Source organism: Mastomys coucha, unplaced genomic scaffold (genome assembly GCF_008632895.1).
Source record: "Mastomys coucha isolate ucsf_1 unplaced genomic scaffold, UCSF_Mcou_1 pScaffold9, whole genome shotgun sequence".
In the NCBI taxonomy this organism is placed as follows: Eukaryota; Metazoa; Chordata; class Mammalia; order Rodentia; family Muridae; genus Mastomys; species Mastomys coucha.
In genome coordinates, this window is record NW_022196915.1 from 106,820,232 (window position 1) to 106,845,433 (window position 25,202).

At 44.3% G+C, this 25,202-nt stretch overlaps 1 protein-coding gene across 2 annotated transcripts in view; it reads left to right on the top strand.

Annotated features, from left to right (window-relative positions):
- The window catches only part of Ubac2 (UBA domain containing 2), a 155,980-nt gene that overhangs the window by 3,195 nt on the left and 127,583 nt on the right, over window positions 1-25,202 (top strand). The gene's annotated exons all lie outside the window — the stretch shown is intronic.

Genomic DNA, 25,202 nt, shown 5'->3' on the forward strand with positions numbered 1-25,202 from the left:
AGGGTGTGTGCACGGTTCTGCAGGAGACAGGACAGCAGGGTGTGTGCACAGTTCTGCAGGAGACAGGATAGCAGGGTGTGTGCACGGTTCTGCAGGAGACAGGACAGCAGGGTGTGTGCATGGTTCTGCAGGAGTCAGGATAGCAGGGTGTGTGCATGGTTCTGCAGGAGACAAGACAGCAGGGTGTGTGCACGGTTCTGCAGGAGGTTGTGCTGCTAGGGCGGTGAACCTGGGGAAGGGCGCTTGTGACTATTTCTTTGCAATTGTTTTGTTCTGTGTCAGTTAGGATTGAGTAAAAGTGCTTGTAAATAGTGTGCATAATGTAGTTTAAATTCCCACATGTAGACTAATCCTGTCACTAAATAATACATGTATTCATTTTACTAGTAAGTATTCTCATTACAGCACAGAATATTTGCTATGTATGATGCACCCAATACACACTAATTACCATGTTTAATGTATTCCAGGTCTAGTTCCCAAGCAATTCAGTCAAGAGGGGAAAAAAAAAGGACAGCTGTGCTCAGCGTAGTTGGGGAGAGACTTGGTTGTTAAGATGATTTGCTGGTGCAAGTAGTAGTATTTGAGCTAGTTGTTTGAGAGGTGAGGGGCTGTTAGGCCTAAAGGGCTGAGCATAGAGGACAAGGACAAGAGGCCAGAACTATGAAGAATTAAATAAGGTCTTGTTGATGATGGGTGGAGTGAACAGTCCTGAGGTGAGGTCATGAGGGCCATGGAAGGAGCGACAAGAACTGGGGCCATTCTAATGTCTACAGAGGGAGAAGCAGAAGAGTTGGGAAAGCAGACTGAAGAGTGGCAAAGGATGGTGTGCATGTGTGCACACTCGAGTGTGAGCGTGTGTGTGTGTGTGTGTGTGTGTGTGTGTGTGTGTGTATGCGCACATGCTTGAAGATGCCAAGGAGAGAATTCCAGGGTAGGAGCAGTTAGTAGACAAATGATGCCAAGATTCAAAACAAAGTATGACAAGTGACCTTTTTGGAAGGAAGGGGCACACTCAAAATGTTTCCAGAACAGCTCATCCAGTTGTCATAGAGATAAGTGAGATTCTGGTGACCAAGGCGTGAGTGGGTTGAAGAGGTGACAGTGAGTTAGAGATGCCATTCGAGAGTGTGGATCACCAGGGGCAGACTGGAGAGCTGCACTTTGAGGTGGTCACAGGCATGGGGAGAGGTTAAGTCTGGAGAGACATCAGTTATTAACACGATTGGAAGAGACCCAGTGGGAGTGTGAGCTTGAAGAGTTAGGAATAAATGAAAGGGCAAATCTTGAGATGCAGGAGGAAATGACACGGTCAGGGACTTCTGTGAGTCTGCTTCTCACTGTGGGAAGAAAATGGAAGGTGGTTCTCAATGATGAAGCACAAGTTCCCAAATGCTGCCTGCCCAGGCAGTAAACAACCAGCCAGCCAACCCAGAGCATCCCAGATGCCTTTCTGGGTCCCATCCATAGAGTGACTTTCAGAAGGGCTAATTTGGGTACCAGAAATCTGGGCTTTCTTTTCTTCCTTCTCTGCATTCTGAAATCTGTCTTTTTAAAGGCTCTCCATGAGAGTCAGTGGAGCAAATAACAAGGCAAGAGACTGGCCCACAGGAAGGGCCAGAGAACAGTCAGTCTGTAGGGAGATGCCCAAAGCCTGATTAAGATGGTAACACTGAGAACAGGCAGTGTCCTAGTTTGCTTTCTATTGCTGAGATAAAGATACCAAGTGGGGGAGGAAAGGGTTTACTTCCCCTTATAATTTAAAGTCCATGTGGCAGGAGGCTAGGACAAGAGCTCAGGGAGGAACCTGTAGCAGAAACTGATGCAGAGGCCATGAAAATGTGCTGCTTACAGACTTGCTACTCATGGCTCGCTCAGCTACCTTTCACAACTCAAGACTACCACTCACAATGGGCTGGGCTCTCCCATGTCAATCATCAATCATTAATGAGGAAAATGCCCTATAGATGAGCTAGTCTGATGGAGGCAAATCCTCAGTTGAGACTCTCTCTTCATTTGTCTATATTTATGTTAAGTTGCCCAAAACTAATCAGTATAAACAGCATAGGGAAGACATGAAAGGTTTGAGGCAGGCAGGGTGTGTTAGTCAAGCGGGGAGGTGATGGGTTTTTGGCAAGGGCAGCTGGTTACATCATGGTGTTACCATTTACTAAAGTGGGGAATGCAGAGAAAGAGAAGCTTATTTCTTTGGTGGATGAGTTATCTGCAGAGTCCCATTGGAGATATGCAGGGAAGGCTCAGGGAGTGAGCATGAAGCAGAGGTGAAGACAGGAGCAGGAGTAATGACATTAGAGGGTGAGAGTAGAGCTGCTGGCCATTCTGGTCTATGCAGAGTGGCCAGGAGGGGCTAGCAGAGCAGGCAGTGGTGGACGTCCTGTCTTTGATCCAGTTGAACCTTCTGTCTTCATTGGAAATGCACGTCCTTCAGCGTCTTCATCAATCCATCCCTTTGTAATGAATATCCATTCCCAGACTGGGATCCTCCTGGTGTATCAGTCCTGTTTGGCACTTCTCTCTAACAAGGCCAGTCTAGACCCTGTAGTTAAGTTTGCCATTTGCAGTTTCGTCTAGACTCAGTCACTGCTATTCCTGGCTTGCTGTGCATGTTGAATAAGATTCCAACCATGTGTTAATTTTGGTCTCTGATCCAAGCTGAGCTGTAAACACAGTTTCACTGTTAAGTTTCTTCGATTTGGCCATCTCTGTGTGCCATTTCCATTTTATCTTTAGCTTCAAGATTATTCTACAACTCACACTCAGACAAACAAACAAACAAACAAACCAATACAAATGGGGGCAGGAGAGATGGCTCATGCACTCACTGCTTTTCTGAAGGTCCTAAATTCAAGTCCTAGCACCCAAAATGGCAGCTCACAACTGTCTGATACCCTCTTCTGGTGTGCAGGTGTACACACAGACAAAAGTATCCACTTACATTAAATAAATAAAGATTTATTTATTTATTTTTTTGGTTTTTTGAGACAGGTTTTCTCTGTGTAGCCCTGGTTGTCCTGGAACTCACTCTGTAGACCAGGCTGGCCTCGAACTCAGAACTCAGAAATCCATCTGCCTCTGCCTCCCAAGTGCTGGAACCCGGCAAATAAGTAAACCTTAAAACAAACAAACAAAAACAATACGAAGAACTAGGGCTATCATCTGGGCACTCCATCACCTGCCTGCTTGTTTCTCTTCACACTCAGCTGTGTTCTTTCCCCTACTTGTTTCATTTTTCTCTTTCTAACGCTATCATTGTTATTTTTTTAGCTCTCTCTTGAGAGAACAAGCCTGGCACTTGGCCGAGCTGATGTTTTGCCCTATGGATGCCAGAATCTCTGGAGACTTCCAGAGCTAGGAGCTTCTCACTTGCTGCTCCCTTGACCTAGGTGAGCATCTTGCATGGTGAAACAAACCATCTGTCCTTCAGATCCCTCATGATAGAAAGGACAATGGGATTGCTGTGGTAAAACTCGTAGAATTTTGCCTTGCTAAATGTTTAGTTGGTGTGAGCATTACCTGGTCTCTACTGAGCTCTTCCTGGCAAATACGGAGGCATATACCTCCTTGACCTTTGTGTGCCCCGCCCAGCTCTTGGAGTACTCCCTCCCAGTGGCACTTCTTGGAAGTCTGTCTTCAGGTCTTTGCTTCTCACTGCTCCTCACCTTTAGCTCTCTGAGGTTGTCTGATACTTATGGGACCAGCTGTGATGAGGTTGTTTTACCACACTGTTAACACTGCTCTGGACAAAGTGACCAGAGTCATGTGGCATCGAATGGTGCTGGCCTCTCTCCTTTTAGGATTTTCAGATACTATTTTATGTGTATGATTGGCCAGTGTATAGGTGTGTACCACGTGCATGCCTGGTACTCATAGAGTTGAGAAAAGGGCATTGAATTCCCTGGAACTGGAGTTATGGAGGGTTGTGAATCACCACAGGGGTGCTGGGAACCAAACCCTGGTCCTCTGCAAGAGCAGCAAGTACTTTCAACTGCTGAGCCGCCTCCCCATCACCTCGAATGGCGCTTCTCCCCGTGGTGGCTGTTCTCATTTCTTTCTTTTCCTCTTCAGACAACATCTCATTCTGCCCGAACAGGCTTCAGAATCACGCAGTCTCTTCCCAGCCTCCCCAGGTGCTGAGGCTGCTAGTGTGAGTTGTTACACCCAGCTTTAGGCCCCATCTTAGTGGAATGTTCTCTGGTTTTACCCGCCCCCCCCCAGTCTTTTCATTCCCTTTGAACATATCTACTTATTGTCTTTTATATCTACAGAAGGTTTGAGATGTGGAGACTCATTTCAGTGAGTAATTAAGGACAAAAACTGCATTCATTGAGGTAACAAGTTATGCTGGTTGATTTTTGTCAACTCGATGCAATCCTAGAGTCTTTTGAGAAGAGGAACCTCAATTGAGAATGTGCTTCCCTCAGATCACCTGCAGGCAAGTCCTTGAGGCATTTTCTTGATTGATACAGAGGGCCCAGCCAGGGCAGGTGGTCCTGGGTTCTATAAGAAAGCAGGCTGAAGCAGCCAGTGGAATGCAAACCAGTAAGCAGCACCCCTCCATGACCTTTGATTAGCTCCTGCTTTCATGTTCCTGTCCTGACTTTCTGGACACCCTCACTGCTGTCTGAGGTCACTTAGCTCCTGGGCTAAGTCCAGCCTCACACCCCCCACTGAGGATCCACTGGTAGTGATCACAGGCTGATTATGTTGCTACTGGAGGAGAAGTGGAGCCTGAATGGCAACTGTCTGCAGTCAGTCCTAAGAGAATGCCTCATGAAGCTGGGCATAGGTTTAAGCTCAACACTCACAAGTCAGAGGCAGGTGATCTCTGAGTTTCAGGCCAGCCTAGTCTACAATAGAGAGTTCAGGACAGCCAGGACTACACAGAGAAACCCTGTCTCAAAAACCAAAGAAGGGAGGGAGGGAGGGAGGGAGGGAGGGAGGGAGGGAGGAAGGGAGGAAGGAAGAAAGGAAGAAAGGGAGGGAGGTAGGAAGGGAGGGAGAAAGGGATGAAGGAAGGAAGGAAGGAAGGAAGGAAGGAAGGAAGGAAGGAAGGAGATGCCTCACAGATATTCCCAATGCCTAGAAGCCAATCCAATGGAGAAAATTCCTCAGATCACAGCCCCTCTTCCTGGTGTGTCAAGTTGACAACCAGTATGGCATGAAGTGTCGCCTAAGACACCAAAGTACAAGGCTGCCTCACAAAAGGGGGCACTACACAAAAATACAGACAACGCCTAAGTGCCTATAAGTCCAAACTGGGAAACTGGGAAGAAAAATTTCTCCCCTGTGAACAAATACTGAATTGTTAGCACACTCAACTAGACACTTGTAACTTTTTAAACCGAGCCTCTGTTGCCATGGCATCTAATACCTGTCAAGCACATAAACATACATTTGGTTCTTTACTGCTACTAAACTAAATTCTGAGGACCCAGAAGAGTGACTGGCCCACAAAAATGGTCTTTAAATATCTATCTGTTGAACCAGTAGACGGAAGAGTGAAGGGACAGCCTTAAGCCTAACAGTGTTGACAACAGACACAGTGTATGAACATCACCATTCTCTTAGTTAGGGTCACTATTGCTGTGAGGAAACTCCATGACTGGAAGCAGCATGGGGAAGAAGGGGTTAATCAGCTTATGCTTCCACATCACTGTTCTGGGGTTTGGTCACACTTCAGTCCTCACTCTTGCTCTGGGCCTGCTCCCCAAAGCTCTACGGCTCCCTGGCCCCACAGGCAGTGCCATTCGGTGCAGGTGAGCCTGAGCTTTAACTGGAGTCTCTCTGTGGTCCCCACTTTAGTTTCAGTCTGGGCTTCCCTCAGTGATAGCTGTAACCTGTAACAAATTAACCCTTTCGACTCCAAGCTGGTTTTGGTTATGGTGTTTATCAAAGCAGCAGAAAGTGGATTAGAATAGCTTAGCTTTATCATCTTGTTGTCTTTTGTGAGCAGAGGTTAGTTAGTTTACTTGGGTTCTCAAAGGTGACTAAACCTAATGCATTTCTGCTTTAATCAAGTCTGGGTTCTCCGTGCTCTGCACAGTTGTTTGTGAAGCCTAACTCTTGGCTTTATTCATTTCATAAAAGGTTTAGAACTGTATTTCTGAAACACCGAGAAACATATGGCTTATTTATATATTTTAGCTGAGGAGGAAAAAAAATTAAACATTAACCAGAGTGGGAGAAACTTAAGGGAAGGATATTTCTTTACATTGAAAAATGGAGATTAGCCACCTTTTAGAAAGTTTGGAAATTAGAGATTCAGCTATAAGATCAGTTCATTTTACTTATCTATTCTTTTCCTACACATTTATGTTTTTATTGTAAAGTAAAATATTTTTATTGTACTGATTTTGCCGGGCAGTGGTGGTGCATGCCTTTAATCCCAGCACTTGGGAGGCAGAGGTAAGTGGATTTCTGAGTTTGAGGCTAGCCTGGTCTACAGAGTGAGTTCCGGGACAGCCAGGGCTATACAGAAAAACCCTGTCTCGAAAAACCAAAAATAAAACCTGATTTTGTTGTTATAAATTACATGTTCTTTAAACTTCTAATGTGTAGAAAATCACTAAGAATAAATAAAAGGCATTTATTGACATTTGGGGGTTTATTCTATTTTTTCAACTAAAAACAGGATAATCACTAAATAAATAAAAAACCAATTTACCACATTCAAACATTACTTTGCATTACTTTGTGTATGACTTTATTTTACCCAACAGAATCTTTTGTATTGTTTTGCTTTTTTTGTTTTGTTATGGAGACAAGGTTTGACAATATAGCCTTAGATTGGCCTGGAACTCATAGAAATGGAGATCTTCCTGTGTCTCTGCCCTGGGATTGACAGGATGTGCCACTACACTTGGGTCCAACAGAAGCTTTTATGGTGGAATTGGGACTGTGTGTTGTTTGCTTTTGTGGTGTTTTGGCTTTCCCTGTAACTATAAGCATTTGTCTAGTGTGCTGTCCTTGAATAATGAAGCTCCCTCCCCCCATTTCTTCATTATTGTAATAATGTTGGAGCACCTTGATTTCAAAATATTCTTAGCAATGCAAGAAGGTAAAATAGACCGAGGATATGTGTGGTTGATAGAACACCAACCTGGTGCATGAAGACTTGCATTCCATTTCTAGCACTGCATAAAATCACTTGTGGCTGAGCTGGTCTGTGCAGGTAGAGATTTGAAGGTAAAAAGTACAAGGTCCATTACCTAGGGAATTTGAGGCCAACTCAGGATCTGTCTATAAACAAAAATAAGGGTTAAGTAAAACATATAATAAGGTATATGGTCATAACTTTTGGCACAGTACCAAATTCCAGTCCTTAAGGGTAGTACTAAATGAAAACTTGACAGGCAGTTTGAGAAAAAAGACTGCTCCACTTAATCTTTCCAGCTGCTCTGTAAAGATCATGAAGGTAGCTGTTGTTCTCCTCATTGCAAGCCAATGTCCTGTCTCAGAAGCTGAGATTTGACCCATGACCCAGATTCATGTCCTCCATAGGTCACACAGTTGACACCCTGGTCTCTCCCTTCCTGTAGCAGGACCAGGATCTACTTGCTTTCAGCAGAGATGTGCCTGTCCTAAATAGATCTTTATACCATGCATTATGTGCATTTCCTTTCCACACTTGTGTGTATGTGTGTGTGTGTGTGTGTGTGTGTATGTGTGTGTGTGTGTGTGTCCTGTTTTGTACTCAGTTTGACCCAGTTTCAGTTTTAGTAACAAAAGTGGAGCCTACCTTTCCTCAATTGTTTTAAGATACACTTGTACATAAGTTTGATATGGGGAACTTGGTAAGTCATTTACTTCAGCATTTTGGGAATATTTTTTGGAATTAATGGTACCAAGGGGGCTTGAAGTTTTGAGTTATAATTACTTAACTCGTCATTTTACTTTATTTTAACTCACTGAAAATTTTGTAGTTGTATACAGTGTAGCCCAGATGTTGTGTGTGTGTGTATACGTTCATGCGTGCATGCATGTGTGGTGAGTGTGCATGTGTATGTATGTGCTGTGGAGCCACAGGTCAATGTCCATATCTTCCTGAGTTGGTCTCCACTGCATTTTTTGAGACAGAGTCTTTAACTGAGCAAAAAGCTCATCCATTTGCTAGACTGGCTGCCCACGAGTGTCAGGGATCTGTCTGTCTCCACTCCCCACCTCCCCTACCCCCAGCTCTGCAGTTATAGATTTTATATGAGCACTGGGCATTGAACTCAGCACACATTTGCATGAACACTTTATCAACTGAGTCACCTGAGAGTTTTTCTTGAGATCATATGAGTTATAGTAGCATTCTTCTTGACCATTTTTCTCAGTCTCTTTAATGTTGCATGACACAATGGAGAGAGTGGACGCTACTATTTAATATAGCTGTATTGTTATTTAATGACCAGCAGTGAAAATTAATACTTCCAAGGCACTTAGCAACCCTGTAGTAAAAAAGCACTGGGAAGATGGCCCAGCACATACAGCTCTTGCTTGGCTGGTGAAAGAGCTTCTGTACAAGTGATTAGGCTGGCGCTCTGACTCTCAGGACCCACGCAAATGTCAGCTGGTATAGTGGGTGGGTGTGGCTGCTCCCCTGTAATTTCAGCCATGAGAGAAGGAGACAAGGTCAAGCCTGCTGGTTAGTTCTGGGTTTGATGACAGATGCTGACTCGGGGTAATATGGAGAGCAGAGGATTTCACACAAGTGCACACCCACCTGCACACAAACATAACACATACATACATACTTGCTCACCATGTATGCATGAAAAAGTTCTCATACACTATGTATGTGTGTGTTGTGGGGCAAGAAAGGAGCCATCAGGAGGAATAGGGTGAGGACAGTAGGGTGATCGGGAAAGGAACAAAGCATGGCGACACACATGGATGTAGTGGACTCACAAAAGGTTAATTAAATGTTAATGTTAGATGTTTTAACTTACTGAAGTTCTAAACTACGTAGAAATGAAAATCCAAATGTAAGGAGAGCAAACTACTATGCTGGCAGACTCGACCCTCATTCCCATAATTGCTCCTGTATAAATGTTATCACGTGTGTGCCTGCAAACCTTGGTCTTTTCTTTCTCTCTGCTTCCTTCCCTCCCTCCAACCCCTCCCAGGTCCCACGTCTCCTCTACCTCGCCAATTGATGACCTCTTTTTCTTATTACTGTTACATTGTTTATTATTAGTTGTGTATATACTGTCTGTCTGTCTGTCTGTCCCTATCTCTCTCTCTCTCTCTCTCTGTCTCTCTCTCTCTCTCACTTACTCTCTCTCTCTCACTCTCACACACACACACACATCTTGATTGGGTGTATATGATTTAGAGTTGTCTACTTCGTATTGGATTACTAGTTAGGGCTCATGCTTGGAAGAGGCTAATTCTCTCTCCCTCAGCAATCATTAGTTGCCTGTTTTGTTTTGTTTTTGTTGTTGTTTTTTTGAGACAGTGTTTTCCATGTGAAAACCTGGCTGTCTTGGAACTCATTTGGTAGCCAGGGTGGCCTGGAACTCAGAGATCCAATGGCCTCTGCCTCCCGAGAGCTGGGATCAAAGGTGGGCCCTACACTGTCCTGCTTATTGTCTGTTGTATAGGACCTAGTAAGACTTTCTTCTTTTGAGTTAGCGTTTCCATTGCTGTTGTCATTGTTTAGGCACCATATTGTTGAGGTGTTGTGGATGTAGCTTTCCTGTCTTAATGGAGACACAGTCTCATAGTAAACTTCTTGGCCATCTGGCTCTCAGTATCTTTCTTTATGTGCAGTATATTCATTGGACTGGGCTCCCCACTGACACTTGATCTCTGCCTTGTGTCTGGTGGTTTTCGTAATGTCTCCATTTGCTGTAAAGACAAGCTTCTTTGATGAAGGATATTGAGCTATACTCACCTGTGGGTATAAGGATAAGTTTTAGAATGCAGTTAGTTATTATGTTGGTCTAGTAAAGTAGTGGTCGTAGGTTCTGGTCTAAGATCCATGAGCTCACTAGCCCTGGATAGTTGGCTAGGTTGCTAGTACCAGGTATGATTTTCCTTCTATAGAATGGGCCTTGAGTCCAGTTACCAGCTGCTGGTGACTACCAGGATATAAATGCCACTATTGCACCTATAGGGATATTTTGCCATGCTGGTCATTGTTATAGTTAATAGATGTCACAGGTGGATTATTGATTGGATCGATAGGATTATTTTCCTCCTCTGGTACTATGAAATCTGTACTGAGGTACTGAGGGAGGGAAGCTTTTAGGTTAGATCTAGCTTAAATCTGTCTTCAGTAGTGGAGACTTACATTCAACCTCTGAGAGCCAACCAAGGGCAGCAGCAATAGCCTGCATTGCTTACTGCTCTTGTGAAGAGCATTGTCAACTCAAGTGGCATAACTTCATTTGATGAATTTACTTACACACACACACACACACACACATACACAATTTTAGGTAAATACAATAATACAATTCCTTGAGGTTTTAGCAAACATTTTTGATGTTATTAGTCCTTCCTTTTGCCCTCTCCTGTATGTAAACAGTTTTGAAATCAAAACTGGAACAAGTGTTATATATCCAGGACCACACAGGGAGAATTAAGGTTGAAAATTTAACCTTAAATAAATTTAACCACATTAATAATCTCCAAAGCTGACTTGTGATGCATTTGTTTTGTCTCATAAATTTGAAACACGTTTGCTAAAAAAGAACATCCTACGTACATTTAGTGTTGAAAGGATTCGTGTCTCACGGTCACTTACTCCACCCACTCAGCTGAGCTGCATTGACATAGCTTTCCCATAGCTATGTGTGTTCTTTTCTCTTAGGCAGACAGATAGATGCACATAAATGTGTGGAGTTTGAGTGTACATGTTATGTCTTCTTAAGTCCAACGCCTTAACCACTCGGCCATTCTGGTTGTTATGTCTTCTTAACATTGGATATTTGAAATCACAGGTTTGAGTGGTTCTAGCATTTCTCTTACTAAAATGTTTCTCTCCAGTATTTTCCAACGGGAAACTGTTAAGCTGAGCATCTCTGGCTCTGGCCATTAGAATTGCATTGTTTTTTCTTTTCTGTCCTCCTTGACTTGGTTGGTTGTCTTCATTGAACACCAGGCAAGCACTCTACCCCTGGAGCTGCATCTTACGCCCGTGGTCACATTCTTTTTCTTTTTAAAGAACAGCTTTCATTATTTGTTTTAAAATTTTAATTCTTACTTTAAAAATTTTATGTGTATGAGTGTTTTGCTGCATTTATGTCTGTGTAGATCATGTGTGTTTGGTGCCTAAGGAGGCCAGAAGAGGATGTTGGGTCCCCTGGATTGAAGTTACAGACAAATGAGCTGCCGTGGGGGTGCTGGGAATCAAAGTTGGGTATTTTTTTTAGATGAGCAGCCAGGGCTCTTATCCATTGAACAAACTCTCCTCACTACCCAGTGCTCACATTCTTTCTCATTTGATTGATTGATTGTATTTTTTTTTTTTCCGAGACAGGGTTTCTCTGTATAGCTTTGGCTGTCCTGGAACTCACTCTGTAGACCAGGCTGGCCTCGAACTCAGAAATCCACTTACCTCTGCCTCCCAAGTGCTGGGATTAAAGGCGGGCACCGCCACTGCCCGGCTTGATTGATTGTATTTTTGAGACAGGGTCTCACTGTGTAGTCCTTGCTGTCCTGGTACTCACTGTGTAGACCAGGCTGGCCTTGACCTCACAAAGGTCCTCTGCCTCTGCCTTCCAAGTGGGAGGGATCAAGGTGAGTGCTACCACTGCTGGCCAGTGCTCACATTCTTGAAGTCATCCCTCAGGAGTAATCACAGGTGTGGAGTTACAGGATCAGAGGAGCCCAGATGGGAAACTTGGCTTCTTCCTCTACAGTTGCCAGGGTTGAGGGCAAGTTTTTCTCACCTCACACTTGTAATCATCGGACATGATAATTTAAACAGTTTTGTCAATGGAGAGATTAAATGTTCTGTCCTTGTTCTCTTCATCTAGTTCTTTGGGAGTCTGGAAAGTGAATATTTCTCACATTTTGTGTGTTGCTTTAGCCATTCATCTTACATTTTTGGTTTCTGTATTTCAATATTATTTCTGTAATTTCAAGGAATGCATATATGTATGCATGCATGTGCACACACACACACTTTTTTGTTTTCACAACAGGGTTTCTCTTTGTACATCTCTGGTTGTTCTGGAACTCACTCTGTAGACCAAGCTGACCTTGAACTCACAGAGATCTATCTGCCTCTGCCTCCTGAGTGCTGGGATTAAAGGCATATGCCATCACTCCCAGCCACAAATATTTTTTAATGTATGAAATTTTGACATAATCAGTAGATTCCAGTATGAAAATGAGCAATGAGCCTATCTCTGTGAGTTTGAGGCCAGCCAAGACTACACAGTGAGTCCCTGTCTCAAACAAAACAAAACAAAAACAAGAGAAGAAATGTACAGTGTACCCTCTGCACTTTGCTTCCTAATTATATGTCATACGTGTATGGTGTTTCCATTTTGATTCAACAGTAAGCCTTCCCTGATTTGTGTGAGGGTTGATTTTTATATGGAAAATAAAAACCATTAGCTCTTCTAACATTTATTTATTCCTATGGTTGTGTATTTATTGTGGAATCAAGGGCCATAGTTGGACTTACCAGGGAATCACCCTCTTATCTACCCTAGTTCAGGTTGGTTCTCCGAAACTGCTCTTTGAGTCTTGTATCATCTGTCTTGGCATCTTTTTGTTGTTGTTGTTTCCCTGCTGAAGTGAACTTTTCGTGTGAGGTCATAGGTTGTGAACTTTATTTGCTTAGTATTTATCTATGTGCCTGCTTGTCAGTATATGTACCATGTGTGCATAGGGCCTATGGAGGATAGAAGAGAACTTCAGATCCTCTGGAACTGGAGTTCCAGTTGCCTGTGAGCCACCCCAAGGGGGTGCTAGGAAAAGAACCTGTGTCCTCTGCAAGAGCCGCAGGTGCTCAGTGGAGTCTTGCAACTCTCTCCACTTTAAAAAAAATTTTTTTTGAGACAGTTTTACATAGCCCAGGCAGATTGTCCTGCTTTAACGCCCTAAATCCCCTCGAGCTTTTGATCCTCCTGCCTCCACCTGAGTCCTGGGATTCCAGGCATGGTGTTGCCACCCCGACTGATGAGTGATGCATTTCAGCGGAATGGGACCCAGCATTTCATGCATGCTTGTCAGACATTTGGGCAGCTAAGCTGCTTACACCAGATGCTTGCTTGGGCAGGAGCTGGCAAATGGCTGTTGAGAATTTGATAGTCATTCCAGTCAGGTAGGCTCAGCTCTTCTTGTGATTTTTGTCTCTGACTGAAGTCAGTGTCTGTCTGTCCAGCATCCCATCTTCTTCCCTGTTACTCTCATTGTCACCTTCTCTGAAATTTGACGTCACCCCAAGCTCATGTCTTCCTTGAGACTTCCAGCCCTGTGTGTGCTGCTCCTGTTGTAGAATGTTACTGTAGGTTCTTATTTGCTGGCTAAGCCTTCTTTCCAGGTAGGCTGTCTGTGAGTGTAGGCTTGGGAGGGATGTCATGGCCCAGGTGGCCCAGCAATGTGCTTCGTGGCATTGCTACCACTAGAGGTAGCTTTAAACAGTGCAGGGCCCAATAGTAAAGGCCATTAGTCTTCTTTAGTCACAGCTCTATTAAAGATAAAAGTCTCAGTATGTTCTTACAAATACCTCTCTAGCAGATCAGTTTCCCATTGTAGCAGAATGGGAGGCAGGCTGAGCGTTTTCAGCCAACAAAAAAATTAGTAGAGCTGAGTGCCTTTGTTTTGTTTAGAAGTGTGGTTATTTTTGCAGTTATTTCTAATTACCAAGGGATACTTTTTTTATTTTGTCTTTTCGAGACAGGGTTTCTCTGTGTAGCCCTGGCTGTCCTGGAACTCACTCTGTAGACCAGGCTGGCCTTGAACTCAGAAATCTACTTGCCTCTGCCTCCCAAGTGCTGGGATTAAAGGCGTGTGCCACCACCGCCCGCTCAAGGGATACTTTTTTATTGTAGGGACAGTTCTCTTTAAAATTGATGCATGCAGACTTCCAGGATGAGGTGGACACTGATGCTCCTGTGGTGGAGAGAGTGTGAGGGTGCGCTATACTGTAACCTCTCATGTTCTTTCCCAGAGCTTCCCAGTGCCCTGGCCTCATTTGAAAGGATACACTTCTGGCATCATGAGGGTTGTTATCTCAGGACAGCTGGACAGGAGGCGCAGCAGACAAGGGCCTCAATCCACGGTGTCAGGCTGGGATCCTGTCTCCCCGTGCTCTGGGGTGTCAGGCTGGGATCCTGTCTCCCCGTGCTCTGGAGTGTCAGGCTGGGATCCTGTCTCCCCGTGCTCTGGGGTGTCAGGCTGGGATCCTGTCTCCCCGTGCTCTGGGGTGTCAGGCTGGGATCCTGTCTCCCCGTGCTCTGGATTCCTTGCTTTTATTTGGCACTTTACTCTTGTACTTGGTTTTAGTGTTCAAGGTTTGAATGGGGCTTCTTTCTTCAGCTCAGTGGCTGGAGGTGTATCAAGCGGTTTCTAGCCTTTGTCTGCTCACAGACTAGTGAGGGACTAGGAGGCCATGTAGACAGATGCTCAAACTTAAATGGTTTCTAGCTTGATCCTCCTGGGAATTTTTACCAGAGAGGCTGCGCCCCTTAGATCATCCAAACTCTGAAGCCAGGCTACACCCTCTCTACCCTGTAAATGTGTGCTTCACATGTGGCTGTTTCAAGTGGGCCAGTCCACTAGGGATACATACAGCCCATTTGTTCCTCTCCTCTGATGTCCTAGTGTATGTCATTATAGTAAGTTGTAGCCCTGGTGTCTTTACCTGACCTTCTTTCTTGGGTTGAGGAGCTGAATCTCTGAACACCTGGACTCTTCTGGCATGTCACCAGGTTGTTACCCACAGCATTTTTATGGACTTTGGTCTGATGATTTCCGTGCTGTCATAAATTGGCATTGCTTCCCCAGACTGGGGGCTGGGCAGGCCACATGTCTCTGTAATATGGAGGGCTGAGTTAGGAGTGGGACTTGTTTGCTGACACTTTATAAATGTCCAGATTACTCCTGAGGTGAGTGACTTGGCACTTTTAGGGCTGGAACTGTTGCATGGCAACGGGGTCTCCTCAGAGTGCCCTGCTGTCTCTACATGGACTTCCCTGCTTCACTGAGCATGTCTGGGCTCAGATTCTTAAAGCACTTCAGATCTCCATATTTGGAAGTTATGTTTCTTTATCTCTTACAGTTTACTGTACAGGTGGAGAACTTTCCCTAAGCCCCTTGCCTCACCATTCAGAGCTGCTCCATAGAACACTGGTCTCCCCTTTCACTCTGAAATTACCAGATTGTATGTGTCATGTAATGAGTACTTTTCACAGTCAATGTCCTTTGTGATTAACGAAGGATTAATGTTTACATTAAACCTTCCCAATAAGTATAAACCCAGCTATGCTAACACCAAGTAAGTCTTGGATGCTGATGCCCATGCGTGCTCTGAAAGGCTGCTGTGCTTTCTTCCACGGCCTGGAGCCAGCTTGCACATTCAGTGCTGTCTCAGGACGACAGCCTTTTACATTTTATTACCACTGCTCTCAGCTCATCCCCCTCTGCATGTTTTAGAAAAACATTTTTTGTGTGTGTCCATAGGGCAAGTCCTACTTTCTCTCTTTTCCCCCCCTTAGCACCTTCCTAGTACTTTCTTCTTTTTATTCTCCTGATCGGCTTTACCACCACTAGTACTTTAACAGGTGTTTATTGGCTCTTGTCCTGAGCTAGGCGTTCTGCCTGACTGCCAGGGCACTTCTGTGAGTGAGGAGCAGTCAGTGAGGCAGGTACTTGGGGTCCTTGAGTGTTCCCCAGTGCTTTAGGGGCAGAAGGTCATTCATGGATGGCTTTCAGTTTGTTTGGTTTATTTGTTTGTTTGTCTTAACCTCTAAACACTCTTGGGAGATGGGGGTAGTAGGAATAAACCCTTTGACCCCTGGCAGTTTTACAGAGGTCTTTGTGGAGATGGTCACCAGAAGCATGCATTCCTCATACTGCAGTGTAGTTGCTGAAGACAAGTCCTTTAGGAGTCATCCCAGGAAGTGGAGTAGCTTGGGAACTGAATTGTAGGGAAGCTAAAGGCTCAGAGCTCAACTGACTCTGCCTGGGAACTGAATTGTGTGGAAGGGGAGGCTCAGAGCTCAACTGACTCTGCCTGGGAACTGAATTGTGTGGAAGGGGAGGCTCAGAGCTCAACTGACTTGGCTTTTGTACAGTTCCACCCTTGTTTTCTGTTAGTCCCTTTCTCATAAAAAGTTTGTGCAAAAATTAGTTCATGAGATACTAAAGCATCCCTTAAGCATTTAGTAATGGGAAGATGAGTGTTGTGGTAGGATATGGTGGTCCTTCCTTGCAAGGGTGTGAACCACACTGGGTTTTTTGACATGTACTTTGCAGACCAGACTTGTGGGGGCAGATTGAGTTGCCAGGTTGCTGCTCCCCCTGTGTGTCTGGTGTGCCTGCATCTTGTAATAGCTCACATGGTTAAGCAAAACCTGTGGTTAGTGTCTTCAGTGCTCAAAATGTTCAGGCAAAATTCACATAGCAAGATTCTTGCCCCATCCCTTTAAAGCATTTACTTACTGGCATTGCTGTGTGTGTATTATGGCACTCTGAGGTTTGCCCATGTCACGTAGCAAGTATGGCACTTCACTCTTTTCCTCTTAGCAGGATTCCATTGTACGGGTTTTATTCTCTTCATTTGTTGGTGGTCACTTGGTCATGTTTTACCTATTATTGATAGTACTGCTTTAAACATTCATATGTAAGCTTTTGTTTCAAATTATGTTTTCACTTTTCCTGGGTATATGTCTGAGTGGAATTTATGAGTCATATGGTTATTTTATGTTTGACTTTCTGAGGATCAAATTTTTACTTTAAGTATAAGAAGGTGGTGTGTGTGTGTGTGTGTGTGTGTCTGTCTGTCTGTCTGTCTGTCTGTCTCTATCTATCTATCTATCTACAGATAGATAGATAGATAGATAGATAGATAGATAGATAGATAGATAGATAGATAGTCAGGTAGAACTGGGTTCAAATAGCAGCCCCTTTACTATCAAGCTGTGACTTGGAGCAAATTATTTAATCTTCATGGTATATTTCTTCACCTAATGTCTGTAAGCAGTGAATTCCTGTCTCCAGATAATAAGAACTCAGGAGACATGGGAAAGTGTTTTATCAGGACAGTTCAGTGTGTGAGGTAGTCCACCTGAAATGGAGTCACTGTTGTCATTATTTTATAGTGACAGGGCCTCCTGAGCCTAGGTGGTGTTGGCTGCACAGACAACAGTGTGTACTCTTGTCATACCCAAGAGAAGCCAGAGATTAACGGCTCTGAGGAAATCTTAACTTTGATGTTTTATAGCACTTGGCCATGGATGGTTTTCCTTTTACTTTTAGATTAACATGTTGCCTGTTCATTCAACTCATAGCATTTCTGTCTTCAAAGGTAAAGAAGTGTCTCTCAGAGAAACGACTTTTAAAAAACTTGCTTGTTTAATGCCTGGGCTTTTATGTGGGAACTAATTCCGGACTCCACTGACAGACTGGAAGTTTACTTGTGACTGGCCTGAGCTCTGAGCATAAGGATATGACAGACTTCTCTCTGAATAAATAACTAGTTAAAAATTACTCGGGAGGCAGAGGCAAGTGGATTTCTGTGAGTTCAGGCCTGGTCTAGCTAGGACAGCCAGGGCTCTTTTACACAGACAAACCCTGTCTTAAAAACAAAACAAAAACAAATTTCCACTAAATTAGATTTGTATAAGAAGCAAAGTATCTTATGAATAGACTATGGTTATCATTGTTAGTGTTTTGATAGATGCTTTATAAAACACCTATTTATGTACTACTTTTTAGAAAAGTTTTATATGATAATGTGACTAGTACTATTTTTGGAACATCTCTCTAATAGGTAGTACTTATTTCTTAGTGTTGAATGTTATTCTGTCTTACATGTAGATCCTTATTTAATTTCCCCATTTCCCTTTTTGGCATTTACAAATACTGTTTTCACAGTAATGCAGGCGATGCCAGGAGAACATCTTCATGGCAGATAAAGTCTATGCATATCCTTGGTAATAATTGCTGTGACCTGAATCCTGTCTCTGTGTGCGTGTGTGCGTGTGTGCATGTGTGTGTGTGTGTGTGTGTGTGTGTGTGTGTGTGAGAGAGAGAGAGAGAGTGTGTGTGAGAGAGAGCTCGCGTATGTGTGAGTGTGTGTGTGAGAGTGTGTGTGTATGTGAGAGAGTGTGTGTGTATGTATGAGAGTATGTGTGGGTGTAAGAGTGTATGTGTGTGTGTGTGTGTGTGTGTGCGAGAGAGAGAGAGAGTGTGTGTGAGAGAGAGCTCGCGTATGTGTGAGTGTGTGTGTGTATGTGAGAGAGTGTGTGTGTATGTATGAGAGTATGTGTGGGTGTAAGAGTGTATGTGTGTGTGTGAGTGTGTGTGTGTGAGTGTGTGTGTGAGAGTGTGAGAGAGACTGTGAACATATATGAGAGTGTCAGTTTGAGAGAGAATCTATGTGTGTGAGGTGGTGTGTGTGTGTGTGGGGGGGGTGAGAATGGGAATATGTTTGAGCTTTCCACCATAGTGACAGGTGCCTGGGAAGAACAATTTCAGAGAGGAAAGATTTGCTTCAGATGATGGCTTTAGAAGTGGTTAGCTGGTTCCATCACCTGTAGGGCTGTGTGAGGCAGGGTACCATGGTGGTGCAGGTACATGATGGAGAAGGTTACTCATGGCAGCCAGGAATGATGGGTGGAAGGATGGAGACAGAGGCATAGAGAGAGGCTATGTTGGTTGCCACAGAGGGTAGAGGGTAAGGGGAAAGAAGAAGGGAAGGGAAAGAGGGAGAGAAGAGATGGAAGAGGACACTTGGAGAAGCACAGCTCTACAGCAGGCCATTTGCCTCTGTGTTACCCAGTGATGTTTTTAGTCCCAGCGCCATCCAGGCACCATGATTGCTGCTTTCTGACCAGCCTTTCAGTAGCCTTTGGGGTGGGTTTCATATTAACACTATAGCTAACATATCTTAGTTTTGATAATTTCCGCATTTAGTGAGAATGCACCACACTGTTAAACTTTCCACAGCCTGTACTCTTTGCTGTCTCCATTCAAAATTGCATGTGCTTGTTATGGAGAAGGCACCACTATGATTTGTTAGTGCTGTTTGTGACCGTATATATTATATGTCTTTCCCATAATTGACAGCAGGACTGTGGAGCTGCATGGCAGTAAAATGTAGGATATGGTCGTGTTAGGATCAGAGTGTCGGGTTTGAATTTTAATTCCGCTGGTTGGTTGCTTGCTAGGCTACTATGAAATACTTGTTGTGCATCTTTTCTGTGTGCTCAGCCTCAGTGCTCACTCAGTCTGTTCCTGGAGTGCCACTTGGTGTAAGCTTCTGGTTATACTTGCTTTGTCATTTCTCCAATAAGACTCTTAGCACCCCACTCAACACCAGTCTAGACTATTGGTACAAATGTAACTCTTCAGATACATTTGCCAGGCTTCTCAGAAAGTCCTTGCTGATCTGTCCCACTGGTGAGAGCCAACCAGATAAAAAAATTACTAGTTCTTTGAGAGTTTTGTACAATATGTTTTGGCCAAAATCACCTCTCAACTCTTCCCAGACCTTTTCTTTACCCACCTAGCTCTGTGGTCTTTTACAAACAACAAAACACTCAAGATAATTTGTGCTACCACAATATTCTTGGATATATGATTTTCTCCTGGAGCGCGATCAGTGTACTTGGGGCTGTAATCCCAGAGATAATGCTCTTCTCTCTGCAGCTCACAGTTGTTAGCAGCTGCGCTGTTAGGGGTGGGGCTGCATGCTTGCTCCCCTCTACACTCCTGAGAGCAGTTCCCTAGGGCTTGCTGTCTCTGTAACTCTGAGTTCATGCAAACAGCAAGGGGGGGGGGCGTTTCCAGTCACCATCACCACCTCTGCTTTCACACACTTTCCGCCCCCTCTTCTCTTCCTCAGTCTCTGAGCCCTGGCGGGTGGAGGGTATACATTAATAGGGCTGAGTATTCTATAATCTTTCACTCTCTGAACCTTGGCTAGTTGTGGGTCTGTGTTAATTACTCTCTATTGCTAATAGAAGCTTCTCTGAAGTGGGTTGAGAGATCCATTGGTCTAAAGAGGGTGTGCCAAAAGTGGTTCAGGAACTTGATGATGCTATCTTGTTTGCCAAACCCCTACCCTCCACTTGCACTTTAGGCCCTTCACTTTTGCTGCTCTGCACATCCCCAAGCTAACTACCTGCCTGCTAGCCTCTGTCACACCTTTCCTGTCCTGAGCGCCCAAGCTCAGGCCCTTGTTGTCATGCAAGGTCACTTACTCTCCAAAAGTTATTTTTTTTCAGTGTAGTGCCTGCTTCAAGGGTTATTTTGAGAATTAGACATGTGATTCTTTTATTTACCATCAAAGGTAATAAAAGGTTACTGAATGCCAGGTAATGTTTGAGCTGTGGGGATAGAATAGGGAGCAGACAGAGAAATCCTTCTGCTGTCATTGAGTCTGTCTGATGATGACAAGGAGTTAGATGAACTCTGTGACATTAGCATAGCAGAGTGAAGCCCTGAGGGAGGGGTCTGCAGTGGGCCCTGGATGTGGGCAGAACATTCTGGAGAGGTTGGGAGAGGTGCCCAAGCCCCTGGTATAGGAAGGAGTGAGTGCCAGGAGCAAGGCCATAGGAACAAACAGGGCTAGCGTGTGTTAGTTCAGTGCTAGAGACAGCGACATAGAGCGAGGGGAGCTTACGTTTTCTTTAACATACTGTATTTTATATAAATTTTATTTTTTGAAATTATAATTACAAAAAATTCCCCCTTCTTTCTTCCCTCCAAATTCTTCTGTGTGTCTCAAATCCCCTCCTTCCAGATTTATGGCCTTCTTGGTTTAATTGTTATGTATAAGTGAGACTCCACAGTTTGTTGTCTTTTAACCCATTAATACGGTAGATTACATTGATTAGTTTATATTCTCCCCTGCTCTAGATAAAATTGAAATGGTTATATAAAAAAATAAATCATTTAGTATTTTGTTTGTTTCCGTGGCTGTTAGGAGTGCGTATGCCATGGAGGTAGAGACAACTTCGTGGAGTTGGTTTTCCTCTTTCATCTTCATTCGGGTCTTGAGGATCATATTTAGGTAGTCAGGCTTATGTGTCCAATTATATTTACTTCTGATCCTTTAAAACAATTTATTTTCTGTGTATGGTTGTTTTGCGTGCAAGTATGTCTGTGTACTGTAGGAGTCACACAGAACTGGGGTTACATATGGTTGTGAGCCACTACATGGGTACTGAGAATCAAATCTGGGTTCTCTAGAAAGTAGCCATTGTTCTTAACCTCACAGTCATCTCACAAGCTCCTCTCTTTTTTTTTTTTAAGTTTATTTAATTTATGTATGTGAGTACACTGTCGCTGTCAGAAAAGGGCATCAGACCCCATTACAGACAGTTGTGAGCCACCATGCGGTTGCTGGGAATTGAACTCAGAACCTCTATAAGAGCAGTCAGTGCTCTTAACCTCTGAGCCATCTCTCCAGCCCAGCCAGCTCCTCTTTTAATGTTTAATTTCAGTAAAGTATAACACTGTGTAGACTTACTCATGTTCAGGTGCACATGTCAGCAGTATGAGGCTCATCCACAGTTTTGTGTATAAACTTCTAGGACTCTTTTACCTCCAGAACTGTAATGTCATTAAGCAACTCCCTAGTGCCAACTGCTTTTGTGAGCCAGCATTTTACTGATTTTATGAATTTCACCATTCTGGATGCCTCTTGTAAAGAGAACCATGGGATATTTGCCTTCTTATCATGGGCTTATTTCACTTAGCTCAGTGTCCTTGGGTTCACCCGTATTGTAATGGTCAGAATTCCCTCCTCTTTCACTGCTGTATGTGGCTATGAAGCTGTACGTGGCAGTTTGTTTATTGTTAATCAGTGGACAGTTGGGTAAGAACTTGAGTATCTGTTCTCTATCAGAGCCTGTGCATCTAACAAAGGCCCTTTGACTACCTTTGGGAATCCCCGGTTGCTGCAGCCACAAGCAAGCCAGACTCAGCTGCTGCCACCAAGAGCATGTGGTCTACTGCAACTGAGGCGGAACTAACAAAGAAACACATTTGTTTTAAAACTGAAGTCTGTCTTTAGAATTTGTGACATCTTAGGATTTCTTACAGTCCACTTCAGTAACAGAACTGGTGAACCTAAGCTCAATTTTGTCAGGACAAATGGGATAGATAGATTGTGGTAGGGTAGTTTCAGAATCAAGGAAGGCCCGGCAGCCCCCTTACTTCCTCTGCTCCTTGGTTGACTGTCAGTGTTTCTTACCTGGATCATCTGAACAGCCTCCTGCCTGGATTCCTATTCTCATCTTCCCCTAATCTCAGTTTAGCAACTCAGATGATGATGTGGCTTGGATGCATTATCCTTCCACCTAACAGCCTTGGCCCCACCCATGACACCCTGTCACTTTCAGGGAAGGTTGAAAGCCTCCTCGTGCCTCCATACTCTGCTTACTGCTTCCACTTCTTTGGCCTTATAGTCTACCTGTTTGCCTGTGCTTTCAGTGTGACTGGTTCTCTTGCTTGTTAAATGTGATTCGGCTTAAAGCATGTGTATTTTTTTTTCCCCTGGTAGATTTTCTTCCCCAAATATCAGCAAGGCTTACTTGCTAAGGTCTCTGTGCAGATCTTCCCACTGAGAAAGGTTTTCCCTAGCTGCCCCATATAGAATGCCTCTTCCATTAGAAGTCTCTCCCCAGTAAGTACCAAGGCTGAGGACCAGAGGCCTGATTCACAAGAACAAGCCTTGCTTCCCAGTGCCATTGAGAATCAACTGGGGGTAGGAGTGTCCATCCCCCACTGTCTTTAGTTGGATTATCTCTTGGATAGGGTGGCCACCATCTTGAGCTCTGGTGGATCTTGAGGAAAAGAACATGAATGGTTCAGTGGCTCTTAGTATCTTTCTGGAAGTGATATATCTTAGGTTTATGTGGCTCAAGCAAGTCACAATGCCACACATAATGTCAGTTGGTGGGGATTAGTAACACTGTCTTGTGTCTGGGAACCCACTAGGGATACATGGTAGATAGTAGCCTCAGACTTTGCCTGCTTGGCTTTTCTGTAGCATTTGTTTCCATATGTCAATCTTTCTTTTCTTTCTTTCTTTTTTTTTTTCCCTGTGGATGGTAAGTACCACAAGAGTAGGGTTTGTTCTGACGTCCCTGCTGAATCCTAGGACCTCGGAACATTCGTGATTGATAGAAAGTGCTTAGTGAGTTTGGAGTTAGGTCAGGGATATAACCAAGGTACGTCATTGATAGTCATTGGCAGAGTGACCTTGGGAGGAGTCGGGAGGAGATGGCATGAAGTAAGAAGGCCAGGGAGGTTTCTAGAGAGCGGCATTGGAATTGCTGGTCAGAGAATTGTGCCAGTATAAGAATTGGGACCAGGAATTTACAGCTCAGCTGTGTGGTTTTCTTTAGTCATGTTGAGTTGCTCAGGCAGGTGTGGCTGTTTGTCACAGGGAAGGTGAAAGTGGGAAGAGGAGCTGCTGTCCTCTGGGTGTACCTGCATGACTGCATACTTTCTCTGGTCCCATCACAGGAATAAAGGATATCACCTAGACCAGGAGAGAAACCCACCCACCAGTGGTGTTGTGGTGTTGTGATGGTGGGGATGGTAGGAGAGAGGGAGAGAGAGAGAGGGAGGGAGAGAGAGAGAGAGAGAGAGAGAGAGAGAGAGAGAGAGAGAGAGAGAGAGAGAGAGAGAGAGAGAGAGAGAATGCACGTGCAGTTCTGAGGCCCAAGGTTCAGGGACTGGGCAGGTGTCATACTATGGAGCCTCATATGAGTTCTGACACTGCAGCTCTTCTCATTCTCCATTTTACAGGCCAGGAAAGCTGAGACTTCTGTGGTGCAAGATAAACTGAGGCTGGGCATGCTCACAGCCCTGGCCTTTGAGGCCCTAGGAGCAGGGTGCTCTGTCAGGTTTGGGATCTGGCAAGCCTTGGTGAAGAGAGTGTGCAACACTGTATGGTAGTTCCGGTTTAGATGTGTGCAAGACCTAACCGGGGAGAAATAGCTGGGCTATTTCTGTGTGCTTGCACAAATACTATAACCACAGCACCAACTGTGATGGCTAAGTTCACCCACAGGGAGTTCTTATAAATAAGATACAGAATCTGAAAGGGTTCATCAGTGGTGTCTCCAGTGGCCTTGCTGTTGGTAAGTTGGGCATGTCCTCTCTGGCCTGTGGACTCCCTTCTGGTGTCCTTCACATCATTGGGAAGTTAGAACTAAAGGGAACCCTGAGTGCCACAGAGTTGGGGACACTGTCTAGGCTAGTTCCTTCAGGCTGTGGAGGAAAGAGAAATAAGTCTGGAAACATTTTCCCAAAAGAACTGAAAGTCACTGTGTGCAAAAAGTAGTGAGGTGCATAGTAGGGTCACAGCGAGGATACAAAGAGCAGGAGATGAACAGATGGGATTGGAGGCAGTGGGTCCTGTAGAGGTTTGCAGAGCAAGAGTGAGGTTGTAATCCTTCCTAGGAGAAAATGAGGAGTAGGAGTGCACAGGAGCTGTTGAGGGAAGATCTGCACGTGCCAGGCGCCCTTGGGACTGCAGGACCTTACAAATGGTCATATTAGCCGAAACCTCTCTCTATAGTTACAAATGTACAGGGAAATGAAAGTAGTAACATTAATATTCAGTATATCATAGTGTATGAAAAACATTTGAGTGCTAAAGTGCTTTACTTCTTTGCAAAAGCATTGAGTGGGTTGAGAAGTATGGATCTGTTGTTACATGTTACAAATGGAGTGTTTTATAAGAAATTGTAAGTTGCCCTACACATGGGTTTGACTGGGTTTCCAGTATTTTCATTCCCTGTGATGTCACTGTCATGAAATATACCTGGGGAGTTGTCTTGTGAAGGCCCTACCTGCAGCATGTCTTTTGGGATGTCTTAGTTCTTGTCATGTGTAAGTTGCCTGTAGCTTTGGTTACAAATGATCACACACCCAGTGGCCACATAGGATAAGGCAGAGGTCCCATTAGCCCTCTTGGAGAATTTAACTTGGTTCTTCCTGTTCACTGTGGAAAACCTCAGGAGGCCACTGCAGCCAGCAGTGTTATCATCTAA